This window comes from Osmerus eperlanus, chromosome 6 (genome assembly GCF_963692335.1).
Source record: "Osmerus eperlanus chromosome 6, fOsmEpe2.1, whole genome shotgun sequence".
Lineage (NCBI taxonomy): Eukaryota > Metazoa > Chordata > Actinopteri > Osmeriformes > Osmeridae > Osmerus > Osmerus eperlanus.
The window spans coordinates 15079398-15101165 of record NC_085023.1 but is presented as its reverse complement, the minus strand read 5'-3'; the positions used below and the strand labels follow the sequence as shown (position 1 = coordinate 15101165).

Genomic DNA, 21768 nt, shown 5'->3' with positions numbered 1-21768 from the left:
GGGGGGTCAATTTGGCCCACCCCCATCGATCTCTAACGCTTCCTGTGTCACATATATGACCCAACCTTGGCCTAGGTCCCCTTCTATGCCCCAGCTCTCTCTCTCTCACACACACAAACACACACTCTCTCCTCTCTCTTTGGTGACGCTAACGTTGCTATTTTTAAAGCCTCCCTCCATGACTGCATGACTGGTACAATGGGGAGATAAAAGGAGGAAATGGCTGTGATGTCACAATGGAACAGCGATAAAAGGTCGATGCCCCTCCCTGGGACTACGGCTCGTGCCGCGGAGGGGACGGGGGTGGTGGTGAGCGGGGGAGGTGGGGGCACGTGGTTCAGACAAGAGCGACTGATTGTGACGTCAACCAATGGAGCGTGCCCACTGCCCATCTCCATATGCCCCCTATTTAGCCTCTTGGAGTTGGAGATACGGTGGAGGAGGACCACATTCAACGTTTTATCAAATGATGCCAACCGTCCTTCGACTCCCTCTCAAGAGTACCACACTAAGACGCTAATGCATTGTTCAGTCCGTGACTCCAGTTCGAGTCCGAACTGGAGAGGTGAGTCCGAGTCTCCAGTTACACATTCATGCGTTCCGATTTGATTTTTTTTTAAAGGACACGGGGAGATGTAGACTCGTTTTTTCTATCAAGGCAGACAAAAATGAATTGAGAAAGCGATATCTTGTGACAGTGCCTTGAGCAGTGGCTTTGCCTACATCTTCCCAGTCACCCCCAGGAGGATAGAGGTAGGCTAATGCATGGCACTGGGAAGGCACCCCATTTGTTCCCCATGACTAAAATAGGCAGATCAATCAAGCCACCCATGGACCTGTGTGTGTACGACTGTAAGGGAGGATGTGTGGAGCTCTTTAGAATCGTTACAACTGTTAGGAAAGCCAATTAAGGCTAGGTTCCTGTCACCTTTTCTACATCAACAGTATTTGCAGCTGTGTTGCTGCATCTCTCAGGAATGGTCATGACTAAAAAGAGAAGGGGAAAAAAAAAAGCTTTTGATTGCAGGGATTTTGCAGTACTTTTCCACACTCTCGACAAAGAAGGTCTCGGGTGTGTCAAGCTGGCAGGCTGTCATGGAAGGACTGGCAACTGCATGGTCGTTCTTTCTCTCCCTTTCGAGATTGGCATATTCAATTGCAATAAGCAACCTGGACTGTTAAATGTCCCTATTAAATAAATGAACCTGCTATTTTTCCTTCCGAACAGTTTGTTGCACGTCAGATCCAGTGTGCAGTGCGCGTTTCTCACAGTACATCTAAGCAGGCTCTTTCAACAGCCTGACGAGTCAACCTGACTGACTACTCATGCTGTGACATGGAAGATCAACACTGGCTATAAAGTCTTCATATCATATTTACTGAGGCATCAATATATTAATCAGAGCTAAAGCAGAGCCCGTGAATGAGCTGGAACAGCGTGCAGAGAAGGTGACATCACAGCATCTGGAACTTCACAGAAGTGGAGTGTGAATGTGTCTCCAGCATCAGGCTGCATGTGAACAAGCCAAGGGGGGGGTTCTGGCTCAACGAGCGAGTTAGTTCATCAGTGGAGAAATGAAGGATCAGGTGTTCATCTCGATGCCGAGGAATGACGTTAGTTGAATCAGATGAAGGTGTGCTGCTCTGGCGTCTCATTAGAAAGAAGCAGAAGGGAACATCTCCCAATGGGACAGCTTGTCAGGGTTTGGGACGTGGGGCCAGATTAACAGTAGCACACAGTGGCTGGTCACTAATGGACACCTTGCTGTGAGGAGATGAACTCAACTGTCAACATCACTCCCTTTTTTCTTGCTTGATGGCACAGATAGTTGACTGAATCCCTTGTGTGAGGAAGAAAGCCGGAATTTATATAAGTCTGACGAAATAAACCCATCATCATCCGACTCATTTATCTTCCTCTTGCAGATAATAAAAGCCCAAGCACCGTCATCTCTCTGGGAGTACAATCTTCTAATACCTCAATTGTGTCTTATCACACACACAGCCCACTCCTGATGCAGAATACATCTAGGGCCTTCTGCCCCTCCTTCGCCGTCACTACATAGACAATGGAGCTTCATAGGGGACCTGTTCTGTTGAGTTCTGCTCCGAGCTGTGTAGTTTCACCAATTACCGGCATTTCTGGATGCTAATAAGACGAGCGAAACATTACTGTGGTGACAGCGTGTCTATACAAAAACATAGCAATGCTAATGCCTTCTAGTTGCATCCACAAAACGGGTAGAATAGTGACCATACCCAAGTTCTGAGGTGTTCCAGCGATGTCCTCATCCACAGGTCATCAGGTCATTGACATTCTGGAAAACAAGAGAGGTGTCGGTGGGTTGAGATTAACAGCAGGGAAACACTTGCTGCTAAGCACTTGGTGATTCTCTGCATGGAACACAAAGGGCTTAGTGCTGCTCTGGAGTTGGGACTGTCATTCCTTCCAGAAAGGGGTTGCTTATGTCATCTGAGACCCAAACGCTCTGTGTTTGTGATTAGCACAAGCTTCGTAGCCCTCGCTCACCTAATGGTGTCTGCGGGGATTTGCTTGACATCTCGCACAATAACAGCAGGTCTAAAAAAGCAGGTCACTGGAAAAACTTAGTTTGCCAAAAGCTTTTGCGTAGGGGTGTGAGATGCACTGTAAGTTTCCACACTCAACACCTGCCTCTTAGGAACTTTGTTATTGCTGTACGTTTGATAATTTGACAATTATGAAAAGCGACAGTATACAATGCAACGGAAGCATATTTATTCTGTTTTAAAATCAACATGCTGCACAACTTAACCCCCCTCGGTGTCTGACACCCATGGGGTGACTTGAGGTATACAATATCTGCATCTTGCTAATGTGAACACCAATGAGACAACAAATTTACATAGTTTGGTGCCAAATGCAGTTTTTAAGTTGCCAGCATGACATTTCCTACTGCATTCTCTGTTCTCTGGGAGAGTGTTTATCTGCCTTGAGCTCATACCATACAATATTTATTCAGTGTAAAAGTGGTCTCTTTTTTTGCAGTGTTCAGGGCCTTCTGCTGTGGATAAGCAAACCTTGCAGGATGATGTGGTAGAGAATAACAAATGTGACGGCCTGTGGCCTCCAGCCATGCATGACAGTCAGCTGGTTGAGCCTTGGATCACAGCCACACACGCGCGCGCGCACACACGCGCGCGCACACACACGAGGAACTGGGCCCTACAGTTACACACTCTCCATCCGCCCCTCCACCCACCACAATAGACCCCACGGGTTATGGGAGACAGCCAGGCCATGAAACTCATTAAAAACAACATGTTAAAATCAATTCTCCCAGTGCCAAGGCTGGGCGACAGGGGTTAATAACGATCTGCGGATCACAGAGAGTTAACAGAGCTGCTTCTAAAAAGGAGCTTCCAGCTATATTTAATATCCAACCCAACTCCATCCATGTCGATAACAGCCATGGAAATAATGAATGGGGAAATATTGTCTCCTGCTCTGAGGTGAAGATATAAGCTCTTCGGATGATAGTCCTATAGCTCCTTTAATCGAACTTCCGCACGCCGCATGACTTGGCAGCTTACAGCCCAATACTGCTGCTTCAGGAGACGTCACCTATGGCCCCTTTAATAAAGTTACAGTCAAGTAATAAGGTGTGATCACCCAGTGTGTAAATGTGAGGAAATTGGGCCTCTGTGTCAGAGGTCACATGCACTTCGCAATCCCCACCCGCAGGGAGTGGAGATCCCCGAGTTTACATTTTAAACCACAGCATAGGTCTACTACTCCTGTACAGGACCACTAACTCAGGATTTCAGTCAGAGACCTTTTACAAGTCACACTGACACTTTTTTTTTTTTTTTTACATGTATACAAATGTGTTATTTTCCATGGACTTATTAACCGAATTATTAACCGAATAAAATAAAAAAACGTCTTGAAATTTCAGTCACACTCGACCAAAATTAGCACGTCAAAAAAAACGCATTTAAAAGGTGCTGGGATAAAGGTGAAGGTCTAAATTATCCGTGCCCCTTCTGCCATTTAATTCTGCTTTTGTGGCTTGAGCTCAAAAGCAGTGTAACTACCACTGGCTTCCTCACTGTTAAGGGCACACCCTGTATAGAGTTAAGTCCCAAGTGTCCCTCAGCACTACGTAAAATGACTTTGTAAAAGCACCAAAGTTGTTTAATTGATTGATAGTGCTGACATTTTGAGGGCCAGCGTTACAAAACCACAACCAATTAGGGAAGCAGTTGGCAGCGGTTCTGGAACATGAAAGGCTTTAGGACCGGCAGCCAGAGCACTACAGCTGTTGCCCAGGTAAGGTCACCTGATTTGGTCCAATAAAGAAACAACATAAACCCAGCCTAGTGAGAGCTGTTTGCAGAAAGCTCACGAATTGAACAAATGTTTCCACTGAGGTGAACGAAGGGCGTCGCTCCATTATTAACAAGCACCTGGCCTGGTCTTGTGCCATGGAGGCGTGTTCGAGAAGCTATGGTTGGGCTTGTTTGGGCTAAGCATGAATAATTTAGAACAGGCAGAAAACGGCCATGGTTCACATAGCCTAACCAAAAGAGTGGAGGAGAGAGAGATGTTATTATATTCCAGGGACGCTGGAGGACAGGGGGTTGGGTGCGCACACACCGCACACAGATAATGAATAATACAAATAATAATAACCTTAGTCATTATGTTCCACTCAGGGTCTTGACATGGTGAGTGGCTCTATTCTGCCATTGGGGACCAGGCAAAGTCTGGCTCCCACAGCAGGATAGACATTTGCAGCAAGAACACTGGTATAACCGGCTTTCATTCACACTGCCGGGAGCACGTTACATTGTGCTGTCCTCTTGTATCGATTAATTAATAAACAAGTTCAACAAGGTTCTCTTATAAAGAAATCTCCCATGAGGGATGTGGTGAAGAACACCCAACTGAACCCACAGTTTTGCCAGGCTGCACTTTACTTGAGCAAAAGGCATTGAATACAAGACCACAGTAACGACAGGTGTTTGCAGACGAGAGACCTGTATCTGCAGTGAAAAAGAAAGGAAAAACAAAATGCGCCTGTGCACGGCCCTCCATGTATTGGCTAGGTCTGTACAGCCATGCATGAAAGATTAAGTCACAGCACAGAGGGAAAATAGGAGGATACGGCAATTTCGGAATAACTTCCACAAGGGTCTGTGTGGGATGTGAAGAGTGTGAAAGAAGCGGCCCTCACCTCCACAGTGTAGACTGCCAGCTCCAGAGTCATCGCCCGGAGTGAGTGTGTGTGCCTCTTGCTGGCGAGGAACTCAATCCAGCAGCAGTCGCGGCGGCAGCAGCCCAATCTCCCTAATCTTCCTCACCCCTCCTTCTCGTCGTCCTCCTACCTCTCTTGGCACGTGAACCTGTCGGGCCGCTGATGACCTGAAACAGAAGCAGGTGGATGGAAAAACACAGCCTGCATGGATACTTCTGAGAGCTGTCAGTCACCACGGGAGGACTACGAGGACCAGGGTGCACGCCTGTCAGGGGGCACGTGCCTCTCCGACTGGATCCTGTTTCATTCTCCACTCTGTATCTTCACCACAGTCTTCTTCAGGCTGCGTGTGTGCGTGCGTGCATAGAAAAACAACTGGCACCATGCCACCATGGCATTGCCACTCACTTGATGAGCCTGATGGAGATGTTATGAGCTAACGGTTTAATCCCTGTGTTTAACTCAAGAAAATAACGTACAATAGCCTGCACACTAGTTAAAGAAGAAAACGGATGACAAAAAGGGGTATTTTTTTTCTGCACTGGTTCTCCTGAAAACATTCTAACTGTCAAGGGTTCTAAAGCAGCACAAATTCAGATCTTCACCTGTTTTTTAATGCACAGATGTCACAATATTCCTCAACTTTTGGCAGAAAAATACAGGCTTGGGATAGCTTTTTGATAATTGTGATGCGCAGCACTCCAATAGTTAGTTTCAGTGTCAAAAGAATACATTGAGACCTGAGAATATGTGTGCTTGCATTGAAGTCTACCTGGGTGTATCACCACTTTACAAACTATGATTGCAAAGCTAACCACAATTTCAAAACAAAGCCAAGTGATATGACCTTGCATTGCAGAACTTTCTCATGCTCTTTTTCTACAAGCACACAGATGATCGTGGCTCTTTTAATATAGTCGTGGACACTTTGTTGTCACAGCAGATAAGCCTGTTGGTTGAGTGTGTAAACTCATTCATTCAGAAGTGAGGTCACCGCAGTCAGATGCCATGCCAGAGTCGGACTAATACCTCTCAGTCCAATAGCAGACAGCCAACCCAGTTCCATTTCCTGTCCCTCGTATAATGAAAGCTTACATGGGATATACTGGGATTTGACACCTTACATTGATGTAAGGCAGGGACATTTCTGACAGGAAACACAGAACTCCTTCGTTTTTTAGCACTGGAGAACAAAGCCTGCTAGGGAACTGGACTAACAAACAGCCAGCCCTGAAAACCCAATTAAAGTCCATTACAGAGCTGCTTTGACCAATCAGAGCAATTGTCCTGTGGAGACAAGCTCAGTGACCTGTCTGAAAAAGAACATAAGATACTGTATGAGGACACGAGACAAACAGATAAACCATTGTCCTAGGGTGCTTGTGTGGCAAAGTAAGATAGGCTCCATCTTTCACAATACGTTGCTGATGAAGATCAATATTGTATGGGCTACGAAACTACCTCAAAGATTCTTTTGTGAGTGTTGTAACAAAGAAAAATTAATGTTAAAATTCCACGGTGTCGAAAATCCATTTGCGTCATTGCAGTGTTATAGGCCACAGAATCAAGAAAATAGACGTCATTTTTATTTTGATTCATGGCCAATTTGTGGAGGGCAGAAGTAGGCCTAGGTGGTGACTGCAAAGTCCTTTTACTCCAGAACCACTTGCCTTTGGCTCTGAGAGTCAATACAATCACAATCATTTACCAAGAGAATGTTGAGGCTGTTTGTTGAGCAGAATTAGAAACATTAGTTTTAAGCTGCCCTCCCCTTTATGTGAAGAGTAAATGGATCACACTCAAATCATCATACACAGGGTAGTGGGGGGAAAGGCCTGTATCATGTACTTTATGTGGGGGAGTGACAAAGAAATCTGCCAATCCTTTTAAAGCATTAATAGTCAAACTGTGACCACTTACAGAAAGAGAGGATCTAGTCGAGGCTTATTGCTTTGTATGAGACATGGAGGAAAATCATATTTTGTGGACCGATATAGATTAGTCCAGCTTTGGAAATCATATTTTTACCGGGAGATTATTTTTGAGGGCGTACATACCACATGATCTCACCGTCACCTGACCCCGATGACACAGGATCTCTCCTCGCTCTGTGCTAGTGACATCACACGTAATCCCATCACTGTCTCTCCACTCCAGCAGTGTGTGGCACAGCCCAGAGACACACACGTTTACAAGTGCAAACAAGCCTTAAAGATCACATGACAGGCTGTTTTTGGATGCTTTTATATAGGCCTTAGTGGTCCCCTGAAGTTTCTTTCCCGAAATTCAGCCTTGGTGCAGAATAACAGCCACTACGAGCAGTCCCACAATGAGCTTTCCTCAGGAAGTGCTGTTTCTGTGTCTGTAGCTTTAAATGCTATGAGGAAGAAAGAGGCGGGGCTAACTTCCATGCTTCGGTCGTTTGCAAGCCATGATGTCTCGAGAAAAAACAATATCGCGCTCGCACGGTCGTAGCTCATTTTCTCATTGGTGGGCCACTTTCTCTGTGTGGGCAAAGCAGAGAAAGGGGAGGTAACATTCGCTCTTATGACTTCATAAAACCAGCATTTTCAAAACTGAGCGTTTCAGCTTTCATTTTCTCAAAGGCGGAGAAGAATACCCAGGGCTCGGTTGACACCTATCGAAATGTCTAGCCACTGGGGAACCGAAGGCAGGCTAGGGGAACTCATATTAATATTAAATAACCTCCTAAAGTTCACATTTCATGTCATGGGACCTTTAAGAAAGAGTGGACCCAGACACACACACACACACACACCGAGGGCCTTGACAGGGAGTGGAAACAGACACACCCTTTGCCGGAGGTGACTGACTAGTGTGTCCATACGTGCAATGGGAACGCTGCTCCCTGCCAGGGCGCAGGGCAGCAGTGAGTCATGACCGCCTGGGGCTATGGAGAACTAAGAGAGTGGTCAGAAAGACGGGACGAGAGAAGGAGTGACCTGTCCATCCTGTCGGGTCTAGGAGCTGTCAGCTCAATGCGTGTGAGACTCCTAACTCTAAAGACGGTCCTCCTGTTACCCTCCTGGGCATACGGCAGCAGGCAGCCGCCCCCTGCTCACACAATACAGGCTGGGGACCGGCTGGCTGGCTAGCAGGCTGGCTTTCCATTTGAAATCCTCTCTCCTTAGGTCAATGCCCAACTTTCTCTGCTGTAAAATATGCTTCTGCATCGATTGTGGGCCATGGAGTTAACAGAGCATGTGCAGAAATATTCATCACCGCCATGTTCAAAACATTACCTGAAAACATTAATTCGACTTCAAATCTATAATCGCAATCATTTGCACTTTGCTGAAATGGAAAATTACTTTTATAAAAACCTCTGACAAGAACAATGAATCGAGCTTGGCTTACAGGGGAAAACGATTACCAGTAGCTGACAGGTGTGTTTAATTTGTGCAGTGTTGATGTCGTTTGGAGGAAACTTTAATACAGTTTTCTGCTTTGAACTGTTCCCATAAAGCTCTTATTCTGTGCAATGGTAATTATTTTTCCCCAGCCTATTATAGCGACTCCCTCTCATTCGATAAGGCTCTTGACTAACAATGTACAATCAACAAGTGTCCAACCAGCACAAAACAAACAAATTCAGAGGACAATATTTAGGATAAAGTAGGCTAGCCTGTTTAGTCATTTTCAGTTTTTCTTCATCTAGGAAATAAGTAACAACAAAAAACAGGTTAAACATGCCGGGTTTGTGGAGCAAATATTCCAAGTAATGCTGTGAATTGCACTGACACTGCATACAAATCTATCCTGGATTGATCAGATATTTAAAAGTTAACAACTTTGAAACTTCAACATCACAAGTCTTTCAAATCAAAATGTATTTGTATAGCCCTTTTTACACGCAAGCATGTCACAGAGGGCTTCACATACGCCCATAGAACTGCCCCTCAACCAACCTAAACCCTCAAGGGTCTTTGTCTTTGAGCCTGTATGCCGCAATGCCACCTTCTATTGCGTGACAATACGGTACATTGTTTATTTTCTATTAGTTTTTTTTACAGCCCAGATGTAGTCACTTCAAGGTACAACATAAAAACGTTCTCAAAGGACTTAATTAACACACCGTGGGAAGTACAAAAGAAGAAAGGATATTAGACCTTCATCCTCTGTTTAGACCTGATCTTGGACAAATCAAATCAATCCACTGCAAAGCAGAGCAAACTTGGCCCCAACAAAAAAACTTGAAGAGAGCCTTTATCTAGAGCTCCATCAATACTAACCCAATACACAATTCTCTGAGGCAGCACTGCGAGACGGTTCGAGGATTTTGCTCTTACAACAGCACAACAGACACTATAACGCAGCTTGCTTATTTCGAAGACCAGCCCGCATTAGATGACAACTTTCCTGCCAATAGGAGTGAGTTGGCGCACGCACATGCCATAGGCATTTCAATATTCAGCTCTGGAATCCACTCATTCACTTAGCACTGATTCTGTCGTCTGATCAGATTCATTTGTGACAATGTAAGCATTTATTTTCTATTACAGTTGAAGGTTGGCTGGTGCCTGTTTCATCTCATCAACGTATCAGCCCTCGAATCACCAATAAAAGCTTGGATGATATCCACTCGATACAAAGTTGCAGATTGAAATCCAAATTATTGTCCTGTCATTGGCATGCTGAAAGACTTCACCATTTTGTCAATAGACACGTTGCAGGCCACAAAGCGGATATGTGATTGGCTCAATGCGTGGTGGATGTCTGCCCACACCACTAAAGCATGGTCATCACGCACAGCCCCAACATTACATTTCAGCATATTTCTTCATTTTGCACTTGAATAAACAAAGTAGGCCTTTGTTGGAGGCTTTTAACCAGAGCATTGAACAGATTTTGGTGTGAGGGTGAGACATACGCTTCGTTCCACAGTAGCAGTTTAGCGTCGTATATCAGTGCAAGTCTGGCAGAAACCTCAGTGAATCCTAGAGCTCTCGCTGCATTGGTCCTGATGCTACGAATGCTTCTTCCATTTGCTTCTTCTCTGCTCATTATTTTTAATGAGAATGTGGGATTCGTCACCAGCAGGCACCTGTAGAAGAGCTTGCACACACTCACACGAGTGATGAGCACTTGACCTTGGGATGAGGGATTAACAATTATCACACCGGGGCGATCTAACAGTCAGGCTCGGAGCCAGCTGAATTATTGAGAATCCCTTCCGTGAAAGGTCAACGAGGGCCTGGAGGAGCTGTGATGAGGAAAAGGTGGAGGACATCACTCACGACTAAATCTGGATGCCTTTTTCTCCGCCGTCTACTTGTTTTCAGGTCAGAGCCTGCCAAACTTCTCATCCAGAGCTATGACTCAAAAAGACTGAAAAATAAACTAAATTGACATAAATTGCAGCTTTTGGCAAATGCTGAAAGCCGTGGTAGAAAAAAGAAAAAGATCCTGCTTAAACTAACCACCACAGAAGGCTATGGCGGTGGTGGACACAGCCAGGGACATGCAGTCCTCTGGGGGCCCCAGCAGCCCCCCTAGAAGAGCAGCCATGAGGGCCCTAATGAGCCTGGCTGTCCCTCCTCCTCCTCTAAGACCCACTGTCCTGGCCGTCCCCATATGTCTCTGAGGCCTGCTACGGAAGAGGAGCACAAACAACTCGGACACACAGAGGGTAATCTCCATGAGCCCGTCATGTAAATGTGACCCCAGGTTTCTTGACAGCTAATATATATATATATTTTTTTTGTTGGCGAGCAAGGCCCTGATTAAATTAAATTAGCAATCCCTTCGGTTCATCTTTCCCTGGCGGCTGGTCTCCTCTGGGCTGCGTCTCCGGAGACAGCTTCTGTTCTGAAGCACAGTAGTTCAGAGACAGCCATACACTAGACATTAAGACAATGACACTAGTCAATACCCTATGCGAGAACAATCTTCATCTCATATTACTGACAGATATGACACGGTGCGGATAACTGTGTAGCCATGGATACACTGACTGAAAAATACTACCAAGAGGTGTTACAATTTAGGCTTTTAGGTGAGCCCATCTCTAAATTGAGCCTAGTATTACTTAACTTGAGTCACGCACAGTGTTCTGGATAAAAATCCATTAACCCACAGGGAAAAATATCAACTCAGAGCAGCATCAGTTTGAAATACAAAATAATGAGGTTTTAGACAGACCTCTAATACTTTCTCTGAGATATGTGACGGGAGGGAGATCCATGTCATCACGTAAAGGGAGAACACCATCAGCAAGGAGCCCAGACTTAAGAGATGGCCCAAGCCTAGGCCCAAGCCTATCTCTGTGCCTTCCAGGTCTGGCCTACTGAAACTCTACACTATCGCATGCCAGAGAGCCGACACAGAAAGCTGAAATGGAACGCTGGCGATAGTAAGATACAGCCTCAAAGTCTAGCGCGAAGGAAGAACCGGCTACGAAAGAGGGAGCGCCCAGACACTGCTCACACAACCACTAGAAAATGGACTGAATCAATCCCTGCGTGAGCAGTGAGCTGTAAAGGGCTGGCCTCAGCCCTCCGACTTAAAACAGAGGAGTTTTTATTTATTTGACTACGGTGGATCTACAATCGGAGGCTCACGCCGTTGGGGCTAGACGAGCATGCTTGTTATTTCTGGGGTGTTTCAAACGGTCAAACGGCAACGGAGAGCGTGTTGCACATGGCCCAGACCTGGGCTTCAGAACCAGAGAGAAAACATGGCTCATGGCACCGTGGACTCGTTCTGGATGCAGTTGTCAAGGTTTCGCGATCCAAAGGAGAGCTATTGTACTGTCTTCATGACTGGTGACCTTTGAATAACACTCCATCTTCCTCAAGGCCCTCCAGGTCAACTCACTCCTGCGTGTATTATACTGCTAACTGAATCCACGACTGCGGTCTTGACTTGAACAGACAGACGGACGAGGGGGGGGGGGGGGGCGAGGGGGGGACCTAGATAGAAATGTCGGCGACGCCAAAGGCAGACCTGCCCGCAATCCATCACTGGCATGAGGTGCCCTGCCATTAGCAGGGAAATAATATGGAGTACATAAATGTCAGTCAAAAGTTTCTTTAACTAATAAAGTCTTCAATATTACCTGCGGGGATGACTAATGCGGCGACATTGACATGAAAGGAAGAAATAATTCAGAAATAAATATTATGTAAAGGGCATTTGTGTGTGTGTGTGCGCGCATGTAATAGCACGGCCGTCACTCTCTCGCGTCCAGCCAAATCACCCCCTCTGAGCTCGGCGGCCATGACGGCAGCTGCTGACTAACTCCGGGTGTCTGTCACAAGACGAGGAATATTAGAAATGTCAGGTCTGAATCGGCACCGTTGGTCTTATAAACATGGTCTCTGTCATTCAAAACGCACACAGACAAACACGCACACAGACACGCTTCACATTATCTACAGTATGATTCATGAAAATACTGCGACCATCTTGCAGTAGCCAACGGCGCAGTGTTATCTTCGGAATCAAAAGGGACAAGCCATGTGTCTATGTCCCCAGTGTTGACTCCACTCCAGCTCAGAAACACAGCATCAACACGGCCTCGCCACCCAGATGTAGAGGACCAGGGAAACAAAGTCTGGGGCCCCACGGATGGGAAATAGACATTTAACAGCAAACACAAAAGGCCATCAGAGCCTGGCGAGTCTAGTGAAATGTAGTGGTCTGGGTCTGTGAAGAGAGAGTGAGGGGCAACAACAACCCCCCCCCCCCCCAAAAAAAAAAGAGCTCATTAACCCTTGTGTTCTCCTCGGGTCGTTCTGACCCATCAGTCATTGTGACCCACCGTCGTATTGCGACAACTTTACCGCATACAAAAACAAAGTGAAGCATTTTCTTTTAACCGTCGGGCTGTCTCAGACCCCCCACATTGCGAAGGTTAAAAGAAAAGTATTTTTATTTGTTTTTGTATTGGGTAAACACAATGATGGTTCGTTATGAACCTTTGGGTCATGTGACCCGAAGGCAGCACGAGGGTTAAAGCATGCAAGAGTACACATTTATTTACAGAGCAATTACAGCTGCCAGCCCGCCCACGGGGAGACTGGGAGCGTCCTGCTGGAATGCAGCCGTGGAGGAGGGGAGTGGGATCCCTTTCCAAAGAGTGGAGGGTGGCTGATCTACCTGCTTAGCTGAGCAGTGCTACCCCAAAGCTCAGGGACAGATGCTAACTCCCAGCCATGCATGAACTCGTGCTTCTCTCTCATTAACCTGACGCAGAGTCAGCACACAAATATACAGACAACGTGCTTGTGTGCACGACGCACATGGAGGTACTGAGACACACACACACACACATCAGTGTTGAGATGAGTCGAACGCAGAAGCTTCCTGTTTGACGACGACACAGGGGGACTGAAAGGGGGAACGAGCCAAGCAGAGGCTCGGGGAGACATGATGGACGGGGAGACGGTGACAGACGGGTCAGAGAGAACGAATGGAGACGTCACTGCATGCCGCTGTTTGTTCGAAAGGGAGCAGAACCTCATACGACTGTCTCGAGTGGGAGCTTGAAACGCTAGGACAGTGGAGCCGCTGTTTAAAAAAAGCATCAGCCACCAGCGCCTATTTCCCGAGGGAGGGAGGGGGGGGGAGAAAAGAGAGCGAAAGCGGGAGAGAGAGAGAGAGAGAGAGAGAGAGAGAGAGAGAGAGAGAGAGAGAGAGAGAGAGAGGAGAGAGAGAGAGAGAGAGGGGGGGGGGGGTATCCATCAGGCCACGCTCACATCCCTATTTACAACCCCGGACGGATCGTAACTGTATGGAACACAAACAAACTGGACATGTTCATAGGCTTGCAACAATGGGGAATTGAGAGTGCTGTCGGGAAATGCTTCACAATGTATGAATTCCTAGGAATACACGGGCACTGCAATATTGAGGAAGGAGTAGGAATGTGAGGGCTTGATTGCTGGGTGCTGAAATCACAACGCAGCCCTTGTTTACTTTGACACATGAAAACATAGATGGGTCCTGGCACACTGGACATCTGAACCCCACGCTAGCGCACAATAGCACACACCTCCAGTCTGTCAGGGTATGAAGGCAGTATCAGGGTTTCTGTAACAGTGATTTTTGCTGTCGCCAGCACAGGAAATACACTGACAAAACTATTTCCTGTACTGTATGCTTGAATGTTTTTTGTTGTTTTTATCTGCGGCATCGTTGTGTAATGGCCCCTGGTGCATCTTGGGAGAAGAGAGATTACTATGGGATGTTATAGACATGGCTTGGTGTGGTACAATATATCCTTTGTTTCCCGTGAATTTATGAATCTCAGAGAACCTTGACTCCATTCAGTCCAGCTCCTAAGGTCCAGCCTGGCATAAGAACATCTGAACAACACTCTGTCTACCTATACATTTCTGTAAAAGCAATTTTATATCAAGGACAAATAAATCATCAACTTAATTTTGTACTCCCTTCTTCTCTGCCATACAATCTCTCCAGCTCTTTGTTTTCTTTTTCTTTTTTCCCTGAGATTTTTGTATACCCATCTCCCAGTCTTTCACACCCTCCCCTCTTTCTCGTAAATAGGCCTGTGTCTGTGCACTGAGGGGCTCTGTGTTGAGGCTTGCCAGCAACCCCTCCCCATACAGCCGGCTGAGCAGGACACGGCCGAGACCCTTTCATCAGAAGTCCAATATCACGGCTACACCCCAGGAGACATGTGAAGCTTTACCACCACTTCACATAGAAATTAGGGCCAGAACATTCCTGGGAGGCCTGTAGGAATATTGGACATGGACACATCTAATCCACAGTAGAGCAGTTCCTTTTATTGCATACAGTTTCTTCTTTATTTATTTTTTTTCTTCTAGCCTGGAGTCAAACCCCATGCTCTCTCCCTGCAATCACAAGGCACTGATTCAACACAAATAGTGGTTTCATACACAAGAACACACGCATTGGGGAGCTAAACAGTCTATGTATGGCAGTCGAACTGTAGACATCCGAAAAGCCTGGATAATCATGAAGATAATTGAAGACAATTGGCCCAAATGCTGATGCAATTACGTGGTATTTACCAGATCCTTTTTCATTAAATGTCAGACTTGAAAAAGGCAAAAATACGAGTTTTTCCATTAAAGTTCATGTTGGTCATCTTTATCTTTGGGCCCAGGGCATTAAGTGTGTACATAACACAAGACAAACGGAGTGAGCACACACTTTCTGCTCTCAAACACACACACATTCTCAGGGGAAAAGGAAATCGTAATAGCCATGCACCAAAGACAACAAACTGGGTCTGCGCCAATATCTTCCCTAAAATGTTGAGCAGTAAACGATTTAGTGGTGACTGATGTTCTGTGAGGAGGAGGACCTGTCAATTCTTCTTATGTGAATACAAAAATGGCTGTGTTTTAATAATAGTAGAAAGCTATGGTGTAGCTATAGTAGAAAGATGGACCGAAGGAGGATGGTCTCTGGAGTACTGCCTTTGTAAATGTCTTCTCTTTAGTCATTCTCCACTGCTGCTGCAGGGCACTGAATGAAACAAGAGCAGAGAACCGTCTATTCACCATGGAAACCGGGAGCGTCCCTTAACCCTCGTGCTGCCTTCGGGTCACATGACCCAAAGGTTCATAACGAACCATCGTTGTGTTTACCCAATTTTACCCAATACAAAAACAAATACAAATAATTTTCTTTTAACCATTCCAATGTGGGGGGTCTGAGACAGCCCGACAGTTAAAAGAAAATGCTTCACTTTGTTTTTGTATGAGGTAAATTTGTCGCAATACGACGGTGGGTCACAATGACTGATGGGTCAGAATGACCCGAAGATAACACAAGGGTTAAGAATGTGATGGTGTGTGAGTGTGTGTGTGCGTGTGTAAGTAAGTAGGTGAGTTTAAGCAATACACCTCAACGAGTCACTTTTATGCCCTTGTGCTAGCTCACAATAACTACTTTCTACAGGAATGGCCGACCCGTGTCGCTGCACCAGATCTGAGAGAGGTCAGAGTAATGCTGATGTGGCTCTTTCAGGCCTTGCTGATTCACTAGCACACCGTGTGGGGTGTGGGAGGATGACAGCCGATAATGTGAAATCAAAGTGGTCACTGGAATCACTCCGGCCTGGGGCGACCTTGGGAGAGCTCCTGAACTTGTGGCATTATCTTCGGATAATGCCATGATATCTTCGGATTATGCCACAGACTAAACAGTGAAGTTGGGACTGCAGACATGCTGTGTACCCTGGCTACCATTCTCTCTTTAGTAATCTATGCATATTCCCAACCCACTCACACCAAGCCACCAGTAATCAGTCAATTTTTTTTACTTAACTGGCCCAAATTCAAGTTAAGTGCTTAAGAAAGAAAGAAAAGAATAAAGAGCTGGAGCTGTAGAAGTTTCTAAAATGCACAAACACAAAAACCAAACAAGAGTATTGTTCACTGTATCTGGAAATACCCGACAAAACAAGGACAGTGATTGGGGAGGACGCTGGCTGGTTGGAGGGAAGGAGGTGATCTAGGAAAAAATAGGACAATATGGAGGGAAAGACAGTTCCTGGGAAATGAGTCAGAAAATGCTCTGACGTAGGGGTTGTTGGGAGCACTGCCAAATATCCACTCATGGCAGACGAAGATCCGAACTCAAAAGACAACAAGGTATCCTTTATGAAATAACCACACAAAGTTTCCTAATGTGCAAAGGTAATATCCACAGTAGGTCAGACGAGAACGAAGGCAGCCCAAACTTAAGTATACAAAAATGGCTGCTAATCGACTAAATGCCAAGTGCCCATCGACATGAGTGAGGAACAACAAACGCAGGCCAAGCTAAACCTGGGCTTTGGAAAAGGGTAACTAGCTAGCTGGTATTTAACTTCTGTCTACTAAACAGTGGAGGATGTAGCGGTGGCATCGGGGTGAGAAAAGGGGAGGCTTACTGCAGCCGGGACACAGCCGGCCAGGCCTTGCAGCATTTCTATAATGAGATGGGTTCTTCAACTCCACACCCTACTGCAGCTTGGCAGGACAGGCCCGACCAGACCAGGCATGCCACGCACGGCTAGGGGATCCCGGGGAGCTAAGCCTCCAGTGGAAAGCAGCTGGTGGCAGGCGCAGAGAGGTAGCCTTGTTAGGGCTGAGCCTGGAGCGAAGGCCTGGGCGACTCCTGTGATTGTAGGACTGTGTGTAAGGGATTAGCGTTCCCAGCCTCTGACTCACTCCCTTTCGCTCTCCGTCACCACTGGAGTTCACACAGAGAAGGTAAGCTGGGGGACTGACTGACGGAAGGTGATGGAAGGATTGGTGGAGAGGTAGGACAGCGGGGGTGGGAGGGAAAGGCCTTCTGAATGCTTGTTGATTGTGTTCCTTGTGAAATCACGGCAGCCACCTCACGCTGTCCTTTATGCCACTTCACTTTGAACACTTGAATAATGTCCCATTTAATGCATGCTCACATACAAATAATTGTTTGGGGTTTTAGTATTGCTACACTAGTGCAGTGCCTGTGGTATACTGTATTATTGACTCTGACCGGTTGCTAGTCCTTCTTGTTAAACTGTCTGGGCATTCTCATGTGCATTTCCCAATTTCTTATCAAACAGCAATTAGGCTAGCTGAATTTAACCTTGACAGTTGGCTATAGTAAGCCTACAACCCATTAGTCATGTGGGTAGCTAGCTCACTATTGCTGTTGGAATCAAGATCTACCTTTAAAAAAGGTACAAAGATTACCTTGAGGTAGTTTGGATTATGTGCCTTAGTTGAAGGTTGTTAGCTACATAACCCCGTTGTGAGCTAGCAAGACACAACTTCTTAAATACAGTGGCCCGTTTCCCGTGACAACTAAAGCACCTGACTAACATGGCAGTGTCGTACTGTAGGCTAAATCCTAAATTAACTAAATGTGCAACAGAGTTAGGTCTATTCATTGTCACTCATTTTCCCACTTACCAAAGCATTTCATTGCACTCTGAATGCAGTCATGTTGAATGATACCAATTAAGCTGGGGCTGATTGCTTTTCAAGAGAGACAGAGTGCTCTTAATAAAGAAAACAGACTGCCCCCCTCTGAAGAGATGACCTTTCACTCAGGCATTTAAACAAGTTATAATGGGGAAACAAGTGACTTCATTAACTTTTGACAATACATGAGCATTACAGATGTGCCCAAGCCGGGAAGAGAGGAGGTGAAAATGGGCTGTCTGACAAGCGAATACCTTCGGAAAAACAACAAAAACACAAAATAAACATGGCTTAAGATTAAAATCCAGACATTGGTCTTTGCTCTATCCAAACTGGGCCAATATGTTTAGATGCAATCACTAAATAGCTGATTTATGGGCTGAGGAGTAGCATATCTCAACACCATGGGTTCACCATTGTACCTTGCCCCTGTCTGAAACCAACCGGAAAGTAGTCCTATGTTGCAGCCAGGTCACAGATAATTTGATCCGGCCAACAAACAAACAAAGAAAGAGCCCTTCCAGGCTGACAATAGGACCGTGTGGCTGAAGGGTACATTTGCACAAGAATCGCATGGTGCTTTCTGAAGTGCATTCCATCCAAACGGGGGCAGACAGAGGGCGGCTAGACATAGTTCTGTGTTCCGAGAGGGGGAGACTCCCTTTCACCGGCCCGTTGGCTCTTCCCCTCTAGACACACACCCACACGTCATTTCCATGCGCTGGTAGCAGTCTTTCGGAAGGCCATGATAACAAACATTCATTAAGAGATTACTGTGCTTACTGTGCAGAGACCGAAATGCCCCACAGTCTAGCCTGTTCAGAGCACACTCTGGATAAAGATGAATCCAGCAGGTCAGAGAAGTCTCAAAACCACCCCGTCGTCCTACTTGTTGGCTCTGCGATGTCTGGTCTATTTCCGAGCCTCAGAGACATAACATTTACTACAAACAATCTTGGATATGAGACTCAGTTATAAAGAGCATAAGACTCCCAAGCTAAGCTCTCCTCATTAACACACAAGTGCAACACCGATATAATTTCCACAGAGTGGTGAACCGTTTTATTTTACAAGCTCTAATTACGAGGATCACCAAATCCATTTTAAAAGTCAAACGGCAAAACAGACTTGGAAAAGGAGGGTAGTTTGAGTCTCATTGGTCTCCTCTGCCAGCTGAATGCAATGATCTTTCCTGACAGCCATATCTGCCTGTGCGTCAACAATGTGCAATACGATTATGTCACAATGTATAAATCACTAAATCCATTGTTATACACCTGCCCTTATCATGCTAATTCACAAATCTCTGTCAATACCCAGACACACTTGACAGTATAATCTTCTTCCAAATCCTAATGCAAACACTTCCTCAAAACCGCCTATCCTAACCACTGACAAAAGCCAAACAGAGCTCTGCCTTACGATAATACACATCCAACTGGCACAAATGCTACATCATGTTTTCCTCATTTCGTTTTTTCTTTTCCGTTTCAAAAGCTCACAATTCTTCCTCCTTGATTTCTGGGGCAAGCCCGTGTTTCCCTGCCACCAACCCCAAACCTCCTAAGGGAGTGTCAGTGCCATGTTGGCAGTGGTGGGCACCACTCGTGAAGGGACGCTTCCACAGGCTGGCCGGCCACAGCTGTTAGAGACGGGTGGCAGCAGCTTCCACTCTGGGGAGAGTTGACAGGAGAGATGCTGAGCAGTGTTGACAGCTCTTTAGAGGCTGCAGCCCTCCCGAGACTGTCCCCACTCACTCGCCTGTATGTCAGCCACTGTACGTCAGCCAACCCGCCCATACATGATAGCAGAATAGTAAAGTCCTGTCCACACTGAAGTCCCCATCAACATAGCTGTTGTCCATCAGGCAGGCAGACAAAAGCACTTTGGCTTGCATGGGTTTTAAATTGCGGGCAACTACCCAAAGAAAAAAGTAAGTTCAACACACTCATTGTGACAGATTGTGACACTGAGGGATAGTATCTTAATGTGGTCCAAGGCTTGATAAAGATTAGGATGGCAAAATGAAAGGACTATGTTTGACAGTCCTGTAGTTTTGTTACACCCCTGCCAAATAGCCAAAGACCCATTCCTGACATATTGGAATGAAAAATGTTCTCAAGCCAATCACCACAAACTCATAAATAAATAAATTAAGCCTCATATCACTTCACTTTGGCAAAACACACAGACTATTTCACACTGTGAAATAATCACAAATGTACTTTCCAATGCTGATTCATAGATAGCTACATAACTGTCAAACGTTAGCAACATATTTTGGATCCTCTTGTCTGCAATTCTGAAGGGTAGATTATGAGACTAGATGTGTATGTCAGGAAACAAATTATAAAGGATTCATCGATTGGTGAAATGTTTATGGTTTAACACAATGACTAAAAGTGAATTCTAATCATTTTTCTTTTTACTTGATGGAGCAATGAAGCCTACTTTGTTGAGTCGACATTGTCTCTTCTGCTGCAAACTGATAGGCTATAACAGGTACCAAGATCAAAAGATGTGACGGCTACACGTCTATGACCGTGCAGACTGACATTTAATTTGAACGCAATGTAGCCTACTTGTTTCAATGAGACAGCTCTGAAATGTCAGGCTTAACAACTTGCTGCCTGTGTCATCAATATTATTAAAACGGTGCATTTATCGCATGAGTCAAGTAGACTGGCACTCATTGTCGATCTAGCTTGACGTACACAGCCTGCGGCAATGTCCGACTGCTAAATGATTTACACCCGCCGCAAATGATTTAGCAAATGTTGCTCGATAGCGAGTCTATTACAGCAAAATGATATAGGGTAATTGTTAGCCAGCTACTAATAACGCTACAATTGAAAATATATTGATTTGTTTTGATTGATAGGTCTCGACAACGCATTCATGTGGGTTCTGTATCTGGCCCACTTCAAAGGAGGTGTGGATCAAATTCGGTTGTGAAATAATAGCCATCATCTAGTACGAGCAATTAAAATCATTCTCAATCTATAACCACATAATAATCGTTACACTTACCTCGTTGTATTCCTAACATTTATGAACGATAACGTAATCTCGAAAATCAGTGTCACAGCGGAAGACCGACTCGTTCCTCGTAATAAACTTTGTCCGTTCTTCTCTCAGGACGGACTGCACTGTGCAATTGCTCGCGAGGTTGTTCGTGCACGGCTACAATTCAATAATTATTTGAGCAAATGGAGCACTAAATACGTCGAATATGGTGTGAACGCATATAATTGCTACACATTAACCCACAAGAAGACTACTACTTTTTCAAACTAGATTTGAGATAGGTCTGCTCCCGGATAAAGTTGATCTCCAACCCGTTTCATCTATCGCCATCTTTACCCGCGGGGTACGATGGGTAATCCTTAGGAATCCCCACGTACTGCGCGTCCTGACGTCTGTTTGCCCGGGATCATGCCCGGGATTGTCTAGTAGGCAGGTGCATTTAAAGACTTTGTGTCAAACTTTGCCACTGCACAGTTAATTCGTAAGTGATTAGTGTTCTGTGTCCGTAGTGTCCACTTTGGAAAAACCTATTTGAGTCTGTCCATTGATTAACAATTTAAACAAACATTGACCACAGAAAAACA

The 21768-nt window shown here is 45.6% G+C and overlaps 1 long non-coding RNA gene across 1 annotated transcript; it reads right to left on the bottom strand.

The window, feature by feature from the left end:
- Positions 1-1656: 1656 nt before the first annotated feature.
- On the bottom strand, positions 1657-21519 carry LOC134022357 (uncharacterized). The gene is made up of 3 exons (XR_009930637.1): positions 21188-21519; positions 5220-5407; positions 1657-2318 (listed from the first exon to the last, which is right to left on the bottom strand). It is a non-coding gene; the product is annotated as an uncharacterized LOC134022357 (long non-coding RNA).
- Between the last annotated feature and the right edge of the window lie 249 nt (positions 21520-21768).